The following is an 11,450-nucleotide window of genomic DNA, read 5'->3' on the forward strand; positions in this document are numbered from 1 at the left end:
AAGCTGAACCACTAGCCATGAACATAGGCCAGGGCCTCAGCCGTTCCTTGCCGCTCCGTGTCGTAAATGGCATATTGGCAAGTTTACGCTTCTCCTCAGACGCTTTTAATTTTGATTTTTGGGTCATTTTACTGAACTTTTGTTTTTTGGATTTTTTATGCTCTCTACTATGACATTGGGCATCGGCCTTGGCAGACGACGTTGATGGCATTTCATCGTCTCGGCCATGACTAGTGGCAGCAGCTTCAGCACGAGGTGGAAGTGGATCTTGATCTTTTCCTATTTTACCCTGCACATTTTTGTTCTCCATTTTTTAATGTGTGGAATTATATGCCAGTATCAATAGCAATGGCCTACTACTATATATACTGCGCACAACTGAAATGCACCACAGGTATGGATGGATAGTATACTTGACGACACAGAGGTAGGTAGAGCAGTGGCCTTCCGTACCGTACTGCTATATATACTGGTGGTCACTGTCAGCAAACTGCAAAACTAAAATGCACCACAGGTATAGAATCTAGATAGATAGTATACTTGACGACACAGAGGTAGGTAGAGCAGTGCCTTCCGTACCGTACTGCTATATATGCTGGTGGTCACTGTGTCAGCAGACTGCAAAACTAAAATGCACCACAGGTATAGAATGTAGATGGATAGTATACTTGTCGACACAGAGGTAGGTACAGCAGTGGCCTTCCGTACCGTACTGCTATATATGCTGGTGGTCACTGTGTCAGCAAACTGCAAAACTAAAATGCACCACAGGTATAGAATGTAGATGGATAGTATACTTGATGACACAGAGGTAGGTACAGCAGTGGCCTTCCGTACCATACTGCTATATATGCTGGTGGTCACTGTGTCAGCAAACTGCAAAACTAAAATGCACCACAGGTATAGAATGTAGATGGATAGTATACTTGACGACACAGAGGTAGGTACAGCAGAGGCATTCCGTACCATACTGATATATATACTGGTAGTCACTATGTCAGCAAACTGCAAAACTAAAATGCACCACAGGTATAGAATGTAGATGGATAGTATACTTGATGACACAGAGGTAGCTACAGCAGTGGCCTTCCGTACCGTACTGCTATATATACTTGTGGTTACTGTGTCAGCAAACTGCACAACTGAAATGCACCACAGGTATAGAATCTAGATGGATAGTATACTTGATGACACAGAGGTAGGTACAGCAGTGGCCTTCCGTACCGTACTGCTATATATACTGGTGGTCACTGTGTCAGCAAACTGCAAAACTAAAATGCACCACAGGTATAGAATGTAGATGGATAGTTAACTTGACGACACAGAGGTAGGTACAGCAGTGGCCTTCCGTACCGTACTGCTATATATGCTGGTGGTCACTGTGTCAGCAAACTGCAAAACTAAAATGCACCACAGGTATAGAATGTAGATGGATAGTATACTTGACAACACAGAGGTAGGTACAGCAGTGGCCTTCCGTACCGTACTGCTATATATACTGGTGGTCACTGTGTCAGCAAACTGCACAACTGAAATGCACCACAGGTATAGAATGTAGATGGATAGTATACTTGACGACACAGAGGTAGGTACAGCAGTGGCCTTCCGTACCGTACTACTATATATGCTGGTGGTCACTGTGTCAGCAAACTGCACAACTGAAATGCACCACAGGTATAGAATGTAGATGGATAGTATACTTGACGACACAGAGGTAGGTACAGCAGTGGCCTTCCGTACCGTACTGCTATATATGCTGGTGGTCACTGTGTCAGCAAACTGCAAAACTAAAATGCACCACAGGTATAGAATGTAGATGGATAGTATACTTGACGACACAGAGGTAGGTACAGCAGTGGCCTTCCGTACCGTACTGCTATATATACTGTTGGTCACTGTGTCAGCAAACTGCACAACTGAAATGCACCACAGGTATAGAATCTAGATGGATAGTATACTAGACGACACAGAGGTAGGTACAGCAGTGGCCTTCCGTACCGTACTGCTATATATACTGGTGGTCACTGTGTCAGCAAACTGCAAAACTAAAATGCACCACAGGTATAGAATGTAGATGGATAGTATACTTGATGACACAGAGGTAGGTACAGCAGTGGCCTTCCGTACCGTACTGCTATATATACTGGTGATCACTGTGTCAGCAAACTGCACAACTGAAATGCACCACAGGTATAGAATCTAGATGGATAGTATACTTGATGACACAGAGGTAGGTACAGCAGTGGCCTTCCGTACCGTACTGCTATATATACTGGTGGTCACTGTGTCAGCAAACTGCAAAACTAAAATGCACCACAGGTATAGAATGTAGATGGATAGTATACTTGACGACACAGAGGTAGGTACAGCAGTGGCCTACTGTACCGTAATGCTATATATTATATACTGGTGGTCAGCAAACTGTGCAAAACTGAAATGCACCACAGGTATGGATGGATAGTATACTTGACGACACAGAGGTAGGTACAGCAGTGGCCTTCTGTACCGTACTCCTATATATTATATACTGGTGGTCAGCAAAATTATGCACTGTACTCCTACTATATACTGTCTACAATGCAGCACAGATATGGAGTGTTTTTCAGGCAGACAACGTATACTGGTGGTCACTGGTCAGCAAAACTCTGCACTGTACTCCTCCTATATAATATTATACTAGTGGTCCCCAGTCCCCACAATAAAGCAGCACACTGAGCACAGATATGGAGTGTTTTTCAGGCAGACAACGTATACTGGTGGTCACTGTCAGCAAAACTCTGCACTGTACTCCTGCTATATAATACAGCTGCTCCCCAGTCCCCACAATTAAGCAGTGTGAGCACAGATATATGCAGCACACTGAGCACAGATAAGGAGCGTTTTTTTCATGCAGAGAACGGATAAAAGTGGTGGTCACTGATCAGCAAAACTCTGCACTGTACTCCTCCTATATTAATATACAGCTGCTCCCCAGTCTCCACAATTAAGCAATAAGTAAAGCAAGCACAAATATTTGCATCAACAATTCACGGAGAGGACGCCAGCCACGTCCTCTCCCTAACATTTCCAATGCACGAGTGAAAATGGCGGCGACGCGCAGCTACTTATATAGAATCCGAATCTCGCGAGAATCTGACAGCGGGATGATGACGTTCGGGCGCGCTCGGGTTAACTGAGCCATACTGGAGAATCCAAGTATGCCGCGGACCCGTGTAAAAAGGGTGAAGTTCGGGGGGGTTTGGTTTCCGAGAAACCGAACCCGCTCATCACTAGTCCCTGGTACAAAATCCCATCTAGATTCCACTTCACTAGGCAGGCGATAGCGAGATTTTACCAATTAACATCAGTGATTTATAATTATTAATTACAGTGATCTTGCCAAATAATTCCAGTAATTTTGTCATTTTCTTCCAGTGATTTGGACCAATAATACCATTGATTAGAACAAATAATTCCTGTGATTTTGTAATTTTCTTCCAGTGATTTGGACCAATAATACCATTGATTAGAATGAATAATTCCTGTGATTTTGTCATTTTCTTCCAGTGATTTGGACCAATAATACCATTGATTAGAACGAATAATTCCTGTGATATTGAGGTGTTTGTGTTGCTTAGCTTAGCCATCCAGCGACCACAGTGCACCTCTTTTTCCCTTTTCTTTGCATCATGTGCTGTTTGGGGCCAATTTTTTTAAGTGCCATCCTGTCTGACACTGCAGTGCCACTCCTAAATGGGCCAGGTGTTTGTGCCGGCCACTCGGGTCGCTTAGCTTAGTCATCCAGCGACCTCGGTGCAAATTTTAGGACTAAAAATAATATTGTGAGGTGTGAGGTGTTCAGAATAGACTGGAAATGAGTGGAAATTATGGTTATTGAGGTTAATAATACTATAGGATCAAAATTACCCCCAAATTCTATGATTTAAGCTGTTTTTGAGTTTTTAAAAAAAAAAACCCACCCGAATCCAAAACACACCCGAATCCGACAACATTTTTTAAGGGAGGTTTTGCCAAAACGCGTCCGAATCCAAAACACGGCCGCGGAACCGAATCCAAAACCAAAACACAAAACACAAAAAATTTCCGCTGCACATCACTACTTATAACCAGTACAGGGAAATGGCACTGATGTTCCCATTTGAATGTATGTATCTGGGATTTATTTTTTCCCCCCAAGAATGTAACAGCTGCACAATGGGGTTAACATAGTAACATAGTTGTTGAGGTTGAAAAGAGGTGAAATGCCTATTGGGTTCAACCTGTATTCTGTGTTTAGCTGTGCACATTATAATGCACCAGCTGAAATAGTGGTTTCGTACCAATTGTCAACTATATTTCGTACAATTCCCAGATACTAATGCCAATATATTAAATGCTGTAGCCTTGGATACTTTTTTCAGCTAGAAAGCTGTCCAATCTGATTTTGAATGCATTTACAGTGTCCGCCATTATTACCTTCTCCGGCTGGGAGTTCCAAATCTTTATTGCCCTTTACAGTGAAGAGCCCCTTCCTACGTTTTGTACGGAATTTTCTCTCCTCTAACCTCAGTGAGTTTCCACGTGTCCTATACAGAGTTCTATTAATAAACAAATCCCATGCTACCTCCTTGTAATGACCCTTTACATATTTGAAGATATTAATAATATCTCCTCTTAGACGCCTCTTTTCTAGAGTATACATATTTAACATAGTTAGCCTTTCCTCGTACTCCAGTGTCTTTAACCCTTTAATCAGTTTAGTAGCACGCCTTTGAACTCTTTGGAGTTCCGCAATATCTTTTTTATAATATGGTGCCAAAAATTGAACACAATATTCCAGGTGCGGACGTACCAATGATTTGTACAGCGGCATGATTACATCCTCGTCCCTGGTATCAATACCCCGTTTTATGCAAGCAAGGACTTTACTTGTCTTCTTCACTGCATTTTGACACTGTGTACTGTTATTGAGTGTATTATCTATGTGGACCCCCAAATCTTTTTCCACTACTGATACCCCTATATTTTCCCCATTAAGTGAATAAGATGCAAGTTTGTTTTTAATCCCAAAATGCATTGCTTTGCATTTTTCAATATTGAACCTCATTCCCCATTTAGACACCCAGAATTCAAGTTTAAATAAGTCATTCTATAGAGACTCCACATCTATTTCCGAATTAATTACCTTACACAGTTTAGTATCATCTGCAAAGATTGATACCATGCTTCCCAGGCCTATTCCTAGGTCATTAATACATATATTGAACAGTAGCGGACCAAATATGGACCCTTGTGGTATACCGCTGACTACTAGTGCCCAGCTGGAGAACATCTCATTGACCACTACTCGTTGTACCCTGTTATCCAGCCAATTACCTATCCATGTACAAACAGTGTATCCTAGGCCAAGTTCCCTTAATTTGATGATCAGTCTCTTGTGAGGCACTGTATTGAAGGCTTTTGCAAAATCTATATAGACCACATCCACTGCTTTTCCCTGGTTAAGATTATCGCTCACTTCGTCGTAGAAGCTAATTAAGTTAGTTTGACATGATCTGTACCTCACAAACCCATGCTAACTCCTGCTAATAAACTTAGTATTCCGCAGATAATAAAGAGAGGAGAGAAAGAAAAAGTGACCCTTGTTGGGAGCACTCACTCTTGGAAACAATTGTAATTGAGATTATGCATAATGAGGTAGATATTAAAACGTAACCTTTAATTATTTTTAAATAAAATAAAAGTACACACAAGATTGCTGTTTAAAAATATGACTAGACAAAGTGAAACATTGGTTTGGAATTACGACTGTGAATATATAGGTGAAAACATATATATAAGGCAAAAGCGTTAGATTATGACAAAACCAAAAATTGCCCGCCAGGTATTAATTTTTAAGGGTTAGTGCAATAGCCAGAGTATTGCCGTCAAGAAAAAACCTACAACACCAGGTATTCCTTAGTGGTCAACCACCTAAGTACTGACCAGGCCCAACACCGTATTGCTTCCAAGATCGGACGAGATTGGGCATGTACGGTGTGGTATGGTAGTAGATTCAGGTTTGATGAGGCAAGAACCTGCAGCTGGTATGCGGCTGTTGAGTGTACCATAAACCTGGTTATTGGGATGGGCAAATGATCTCTAAAAATAGAGATATGTGTTTGACCATCATTGCACCAAATTGTATTCCCAATGTGTAGGTATACGGAGGTTTAAATCATATGGTCAGTCGGTTTTGCCAAATGGAGCCGTCTTGTATGTTGCTTTTTTTGTGCTGTGCAACATCATTCAACATTTTTCACGTGTGATAGGGCAAGAATGGACCCTTGTTATACTGATGACATGCCAACAAGATTAATGCAAATTGAATCACGATTATGTTTCAAATATGTAATGTGATTAAAGCTGAAACTATAATGATCAAGATAAATCCACCATCCTCCCCCTCCACCTTCACAGAAAGTATAGGGCTGGAAATGGAAATGCACTAGGAAACATATTTGTCAGCTGAACAGACAGATTAGCAGAAGTGGATAGATAGATAGGAAATATATTTTCCAGAGACAAAATCTCTGTTATCCACATTAAGGCTAACTAAATCATTAGAGCCTGAAATACCACATGCTGTCTTTATCACAATCTTGTCGAGCTGTTGTACTTTCAGTAAGGAAACAAATGGTCATGTATACACTGTGTTTCCACAATAAGAAAATCAGAATTGTGACATGCCAAATATCATTTGTGCTAAAATAGCAAGTGTGTATGCCTTGATTCTATGCCTGTATTTGAGACCTGTATAAAGAAACAGTGCTATCTATACAGGGATGAGGGAGTGACGACACCTGTACTGTAATTGCTACAGCTGTAGAGAATAACAAATTGTTACTAATTATAATGTGTCAGCCACCAAATGACACAAAAAGTGTCAAAGAATTGTGCTATGTGTTGATGGCACTTAGAAAGCAGAAAAGCGTATCATATACAATGAATAATGCCTTAAATAAGTGGCATAAATTTGCCGAAAAAAGAGACCAATGCACATGCTGTTAAATTACATCTGTGCGTGGCTGGAGAGCGGGAGACGGGAAATATGCAGGATATAAAAAAATTATACTTATAGCCGCCTGGCGTCTGTGTCCTGCTTGCTGAATGCCTCTAACAGCTCGGCTATACGAGCTGTGTGTCTCTGCGGCTCGCCTGGTCTCCTCTCCTGCCGGTCTGCTGGTCACGTGAGCGCGCTCACCGTGACCACGTCCATTACCCCCAACGTACGTTTCACAGTTAGCTTGTTCACGGGTAGTGTGGTTAGTTTGACATGATCTGTACCTCACAAACCCATGCTAACTCCTGCTAATAAACTTAGTATTCCGCAGATAATCCTTTATGCTATCCCTCAAAATTCCTTCCAATATTTTACCCACTATAGAGGTTAAACTAACTGGTCTATAGTTCCCAGGATGATTTTTAGAACCCTTTTTAAATAATGGCACTACCTCAGCTATACGCCAATCCATCGGTACCATACCCGATTTAAAGAAACTATAGAAAACCAAGTATTAGGGTCTTGCAAGCTGTGCCTTAAGCTCCATAATAACCCTCGGATGAAAACCATTTGGTCCGGTGATTTATTAATCTTTATGTTGCTTAGTCTCTCCAGGACTATTTCCTCACTTAAACAAGCATCTAGCCAAGAATCATTACCTTCACTGTCGTTATGCACTACTAACACCGTCTGATCCTCCATGGTGAAAAAAAGCTGTTCAGTATATCCGCTTTTATTTTGTCATCGTTTCCAAGGCTCACAGTTCATCTTTTAATGGGCCTATGTTCTAATTTTTTTAACCCTTTAATGTTTATGTATTTAGAAAACTCTTTGGGATTGGCTTTACTCTCTATAGCAATTTGTTTATCGTTTACAATTGTAGCTGCCCTTATTACTTTTTTGCATCTTTTATTGCATTCTTTGTAATACTGGAATGACTCCTCCCCTCCATTAGTTTTAAATGCTTTCAAAGAACACCTCTTTTTAGCCATTGCTTCTTTGACATCCTTATTAGGCCACATTGATTTGAGTCTATTTCTCCTGCGTTTACTGCCCAAGGGTATGAATTTGTGAATATTGCTATCAAGCAACCCTTTTAAAGCATCCCACATTTCCGATGTGTATTTACCATGAAACAAAACTTCCCAATCAATGTCGTTTAGTGCCTGTCTCAGAATATTGAAGTTAGCTTTTCTAAAGTTGAATGTTTTTGTTGATTCCTTATAGCTATGTTTCTTGAAACTGATGCTGAATGTGATCATATAGTGATCACTATTTCCCAAGGTCTCCCCAACTGTAATGTTTGATATAATTAGTGATGTGCACCGGAAATTTTTCGGGTTTTGTGTTTTGGTTTTGTGTTCGGTTCCGCGGCCGTGTTTTGGATTCGGACGCGTTTTGGCAAAACCTCACCGAAATTTTTTTGTCGGATTCGGGTGTGTTTTGGATTCGGGTGTTTTTTTCAAAAAACCCTCAAAAACAGCTTAAATCATAGAATTTGGGGGTCATTTTGATCCCAAAGTGTTATTAACCTCAATAACCATAATTTCCACTCATTTTCAGTCTATTCTGAACACCTCACAATGGCCCTCATTCCGAGTTGATCGGTCGCAAGGCGATTTTAGCAGAGTTACACACGCTAAGCCGCCGCCTACTGGGAGTGAATCTTAGCTTCATAAAATTGCGACCGATGTATTCGCAATAATGCGATTACTAACTACTTAGCAGTTTCTGAGTAGCTCCAGACTTACTCTGCCTGTGCGATCATTTCAGTGCTTGTCGTTCCTGGTTGACGTCACAAACACACCCAGCGTTCGCCCAGGCACTCCCACCGTTTCCCCGGCCACTCCTGCGTTTTTTCCGGAAACGGTAGCGTTTTCAGCCACACGCCCCTGAAACGCCGTGTTTCCGCCCAGTAACACCCATTTCCTGTCAATCACATTACGTTCGCCGGAGCGAAGAAAAAGCCGTGAGTAAAAATACTTTCTTCATAGTAAAGTTACTTGGCGCAGTCGCAGTGCGAACATTGCGCATGCGTACTAAGCGGATTTTCACTGCGATGCGAAGAAAAATACCGAGCGAACAACTCGGAATGAGGGCCAATATTATTTTTAGTCCTAAAATTTGCACTGAGGTCGCTGGATGGCTAAGCTAAGCGACCCAAGTGGCCGACACAAACACCTGGCCCATCTAGGAGTGGCACTGCAGTGTCAGACAGGATGGCCCTTCAAAAAAATAGTCCCCAAACAGCACATGATGCAAAGAAAAAAATAGGCGCAATGAGGTAGCTGTGTGACTAAGCTCATCGACCCAAGTGGCCGACACAAACACCTGGCCCATCTAGGAGTGGCACTGCAGTGTCAGACAGGATGGCACTTCAAAAAAATAGTCCCCAAACAGCACATGATGCAAAGAAAAAAAGAGGCGCAATGAGGTAGCTGTGTGACTAAGCTCAGCAACCCAAGTGGCCGACACAAACACCCAGGGCCGGCGCTTCCATTAGGCAGCTTTAGGCAGCTGCCTAGAGCGCTGGCCACCAGAGGGCGCCCCTGACCTGGCCGCACACCACAGGAAGTGAAGTATGATTCTGAAGGAGACTGACAGATACTTCATATGATGATGGTTGCAGCAGCTGTAAGCCTTACCTTGTCTGCTTTCCACTGCTCTCTGGACTAGCCACATGTGCTGTGCTGTTACTGTACACAGCCAGCCCGTTAGCTCCCATCCCCTGCTGTTGCCTTCTTCTCACTCTCCCAGCCAAGCATTGTAGCTCCGCCCCCTAGATGAGAGACGAGGAGCTGGCTCGTGCTGTGATCAGCTGCACACTGAGACTACAGTGAGAGGCTGTGTTCTGTCTGGTGGTAAGTAGCCTAATCATGTGCTGTGTTTCCATATAAACAGACACCCAAAAGTGCAGCATCTATAATTAATTAGTTTAATTTCCTGAGTTTGGCTAACTCATTCCTGCGTGCAAACCTCTCTCTCCCCTCTGCTACTGCTGGAGGCTCATCAGATGGGGATCTGGAATGGAACACATGTGGTCCCTGAATCTACAGTATACTACTCTACATTCCTGCCCCACCCCCCTTCCTGAACTTGAACCTAGGAAAGATGTTGCTATATATCTTAAAATGGAAATGTAATATCATGTATAATGGGTGTCAGTGCTAGCAGGAAGGAAGGGATAGAGGGTGTCTAGCAGAAGGGGTGCATGACTGCTTCCCTTGGTGCCAAATGTATTGCAGAGGGAGCGCGTAGCACCCACCAACGAGCAGAGAGACTGGAGGATGATGATGATCCTGTTTAGCAGTTCATGTGGCCATAGATGAAGCCTGTCTGTTTAGCTGGGTGGTGTGTTATAGGAGGAACTGTCCTGAGTTGCTCGGGGGATGTAGTTATGTGACTAGCGGTCAGGAGACCGCTGATCACATTACCGACGGCTACAAGCCGCCCCCCTCTAAATCCCAACAGTCGGCATGCTGACTAGCAGGGAGTATTCCCACCACGACACCCATAGCCACCGAGCCCGCAGCATGGCGAACACAGCGAGCCTGTAAGAAGCTTGTTGCGTTCGCCCTCACCCGCCGGCATTGCACCGTCGGGATCCAGTGGTCGGTATGCTGACCCCAGGGATCCCAAGCAGCGTAACGCATACCCAAAGTGTGCTGGGGACCTAGGTGTGGGGGTGGGGGAGGCTGGGATGGGTTACATGTCCGCCCATGTGACCCACTGATGTGCAGTGGTGGTGGTTGCCAGGGAGGAAGTCAGCAGCATGCAGAGGTCAGTGTAAAGGGGGTACAACCTCGGGGCCCCTTTGAACAGAGGGACCCAGGATAGTTGTACCGTTTGTCCCCCTCCTGTCACCGAGCCTGTGCAGATGTAAGCGGAATTGATAAAAGGACTCTCAGCCCTCCTAAAATATCAGACTCAACTATACAGCTAAGCTGTATCATGTGGGAACGCTGCATTGTAATGTTTTAAAAATACACGTTATTATTGCAAATCCTCTTGAGTACTGCGTTTGGTTCTTTGTAACATTATACATAGATATTTATATATATATATATATATATATATATGTATATATATATATATATATATATATATATATATATACATACAGTATATATATATATATATAAATATCTACTATCTGCACCTACTTCTTCTGGATCATTGTGGCTTAATGTTGCTTGTTGCAGAAGCAAGATTTTCGCCAGGGGAAAGGAAGAGCACTCATGGGAACTCCTCTGAACAATGGGGGTCATTCCGAGTTGATCACTCACTAGCTGCTTTTAGCAGCCGTGCAAACGCATTGTCGCCGCCCTCTGGGGAGTGTATTTTCGCTTTGCAGGAGTGCGAACGCATGTGTAGCAGAGCGCCTGCAAAAACATTTTGTGCAAAACAAGACCAGCCCAGTAGTTACTCT

General features: G+C 42.9%; 1 pseudogene; it reads right to left on the reverse strand.

The window, feature by feature from the left end:
• Positions 1-5,915: 5,915 nt before the first annotated feature.
• On the reverse strand, positions 5,916-6,034 carry LOC134935980 (5S ribosomal RNA; annotated as a pseudogene).
• Positions 6,035-11,450: the final 5,416 nt, after the last annotated feature.

Source organism: Pseudophryne corroboree, chromosome 1 (assembly GCF_028390025.1).
Source record: "Pseudophryne corroboree isolate aPseCor3 chromosome 1, aPseCor3.hap2, whole genome shotgun sequence".
Classification (NCBI taxonomy): Eukaryota; Metazoa; Chordata; class Amphibia; order Anura; family Myobatrachidae; genus Pseudophryne; species Pseudophryne corroboree.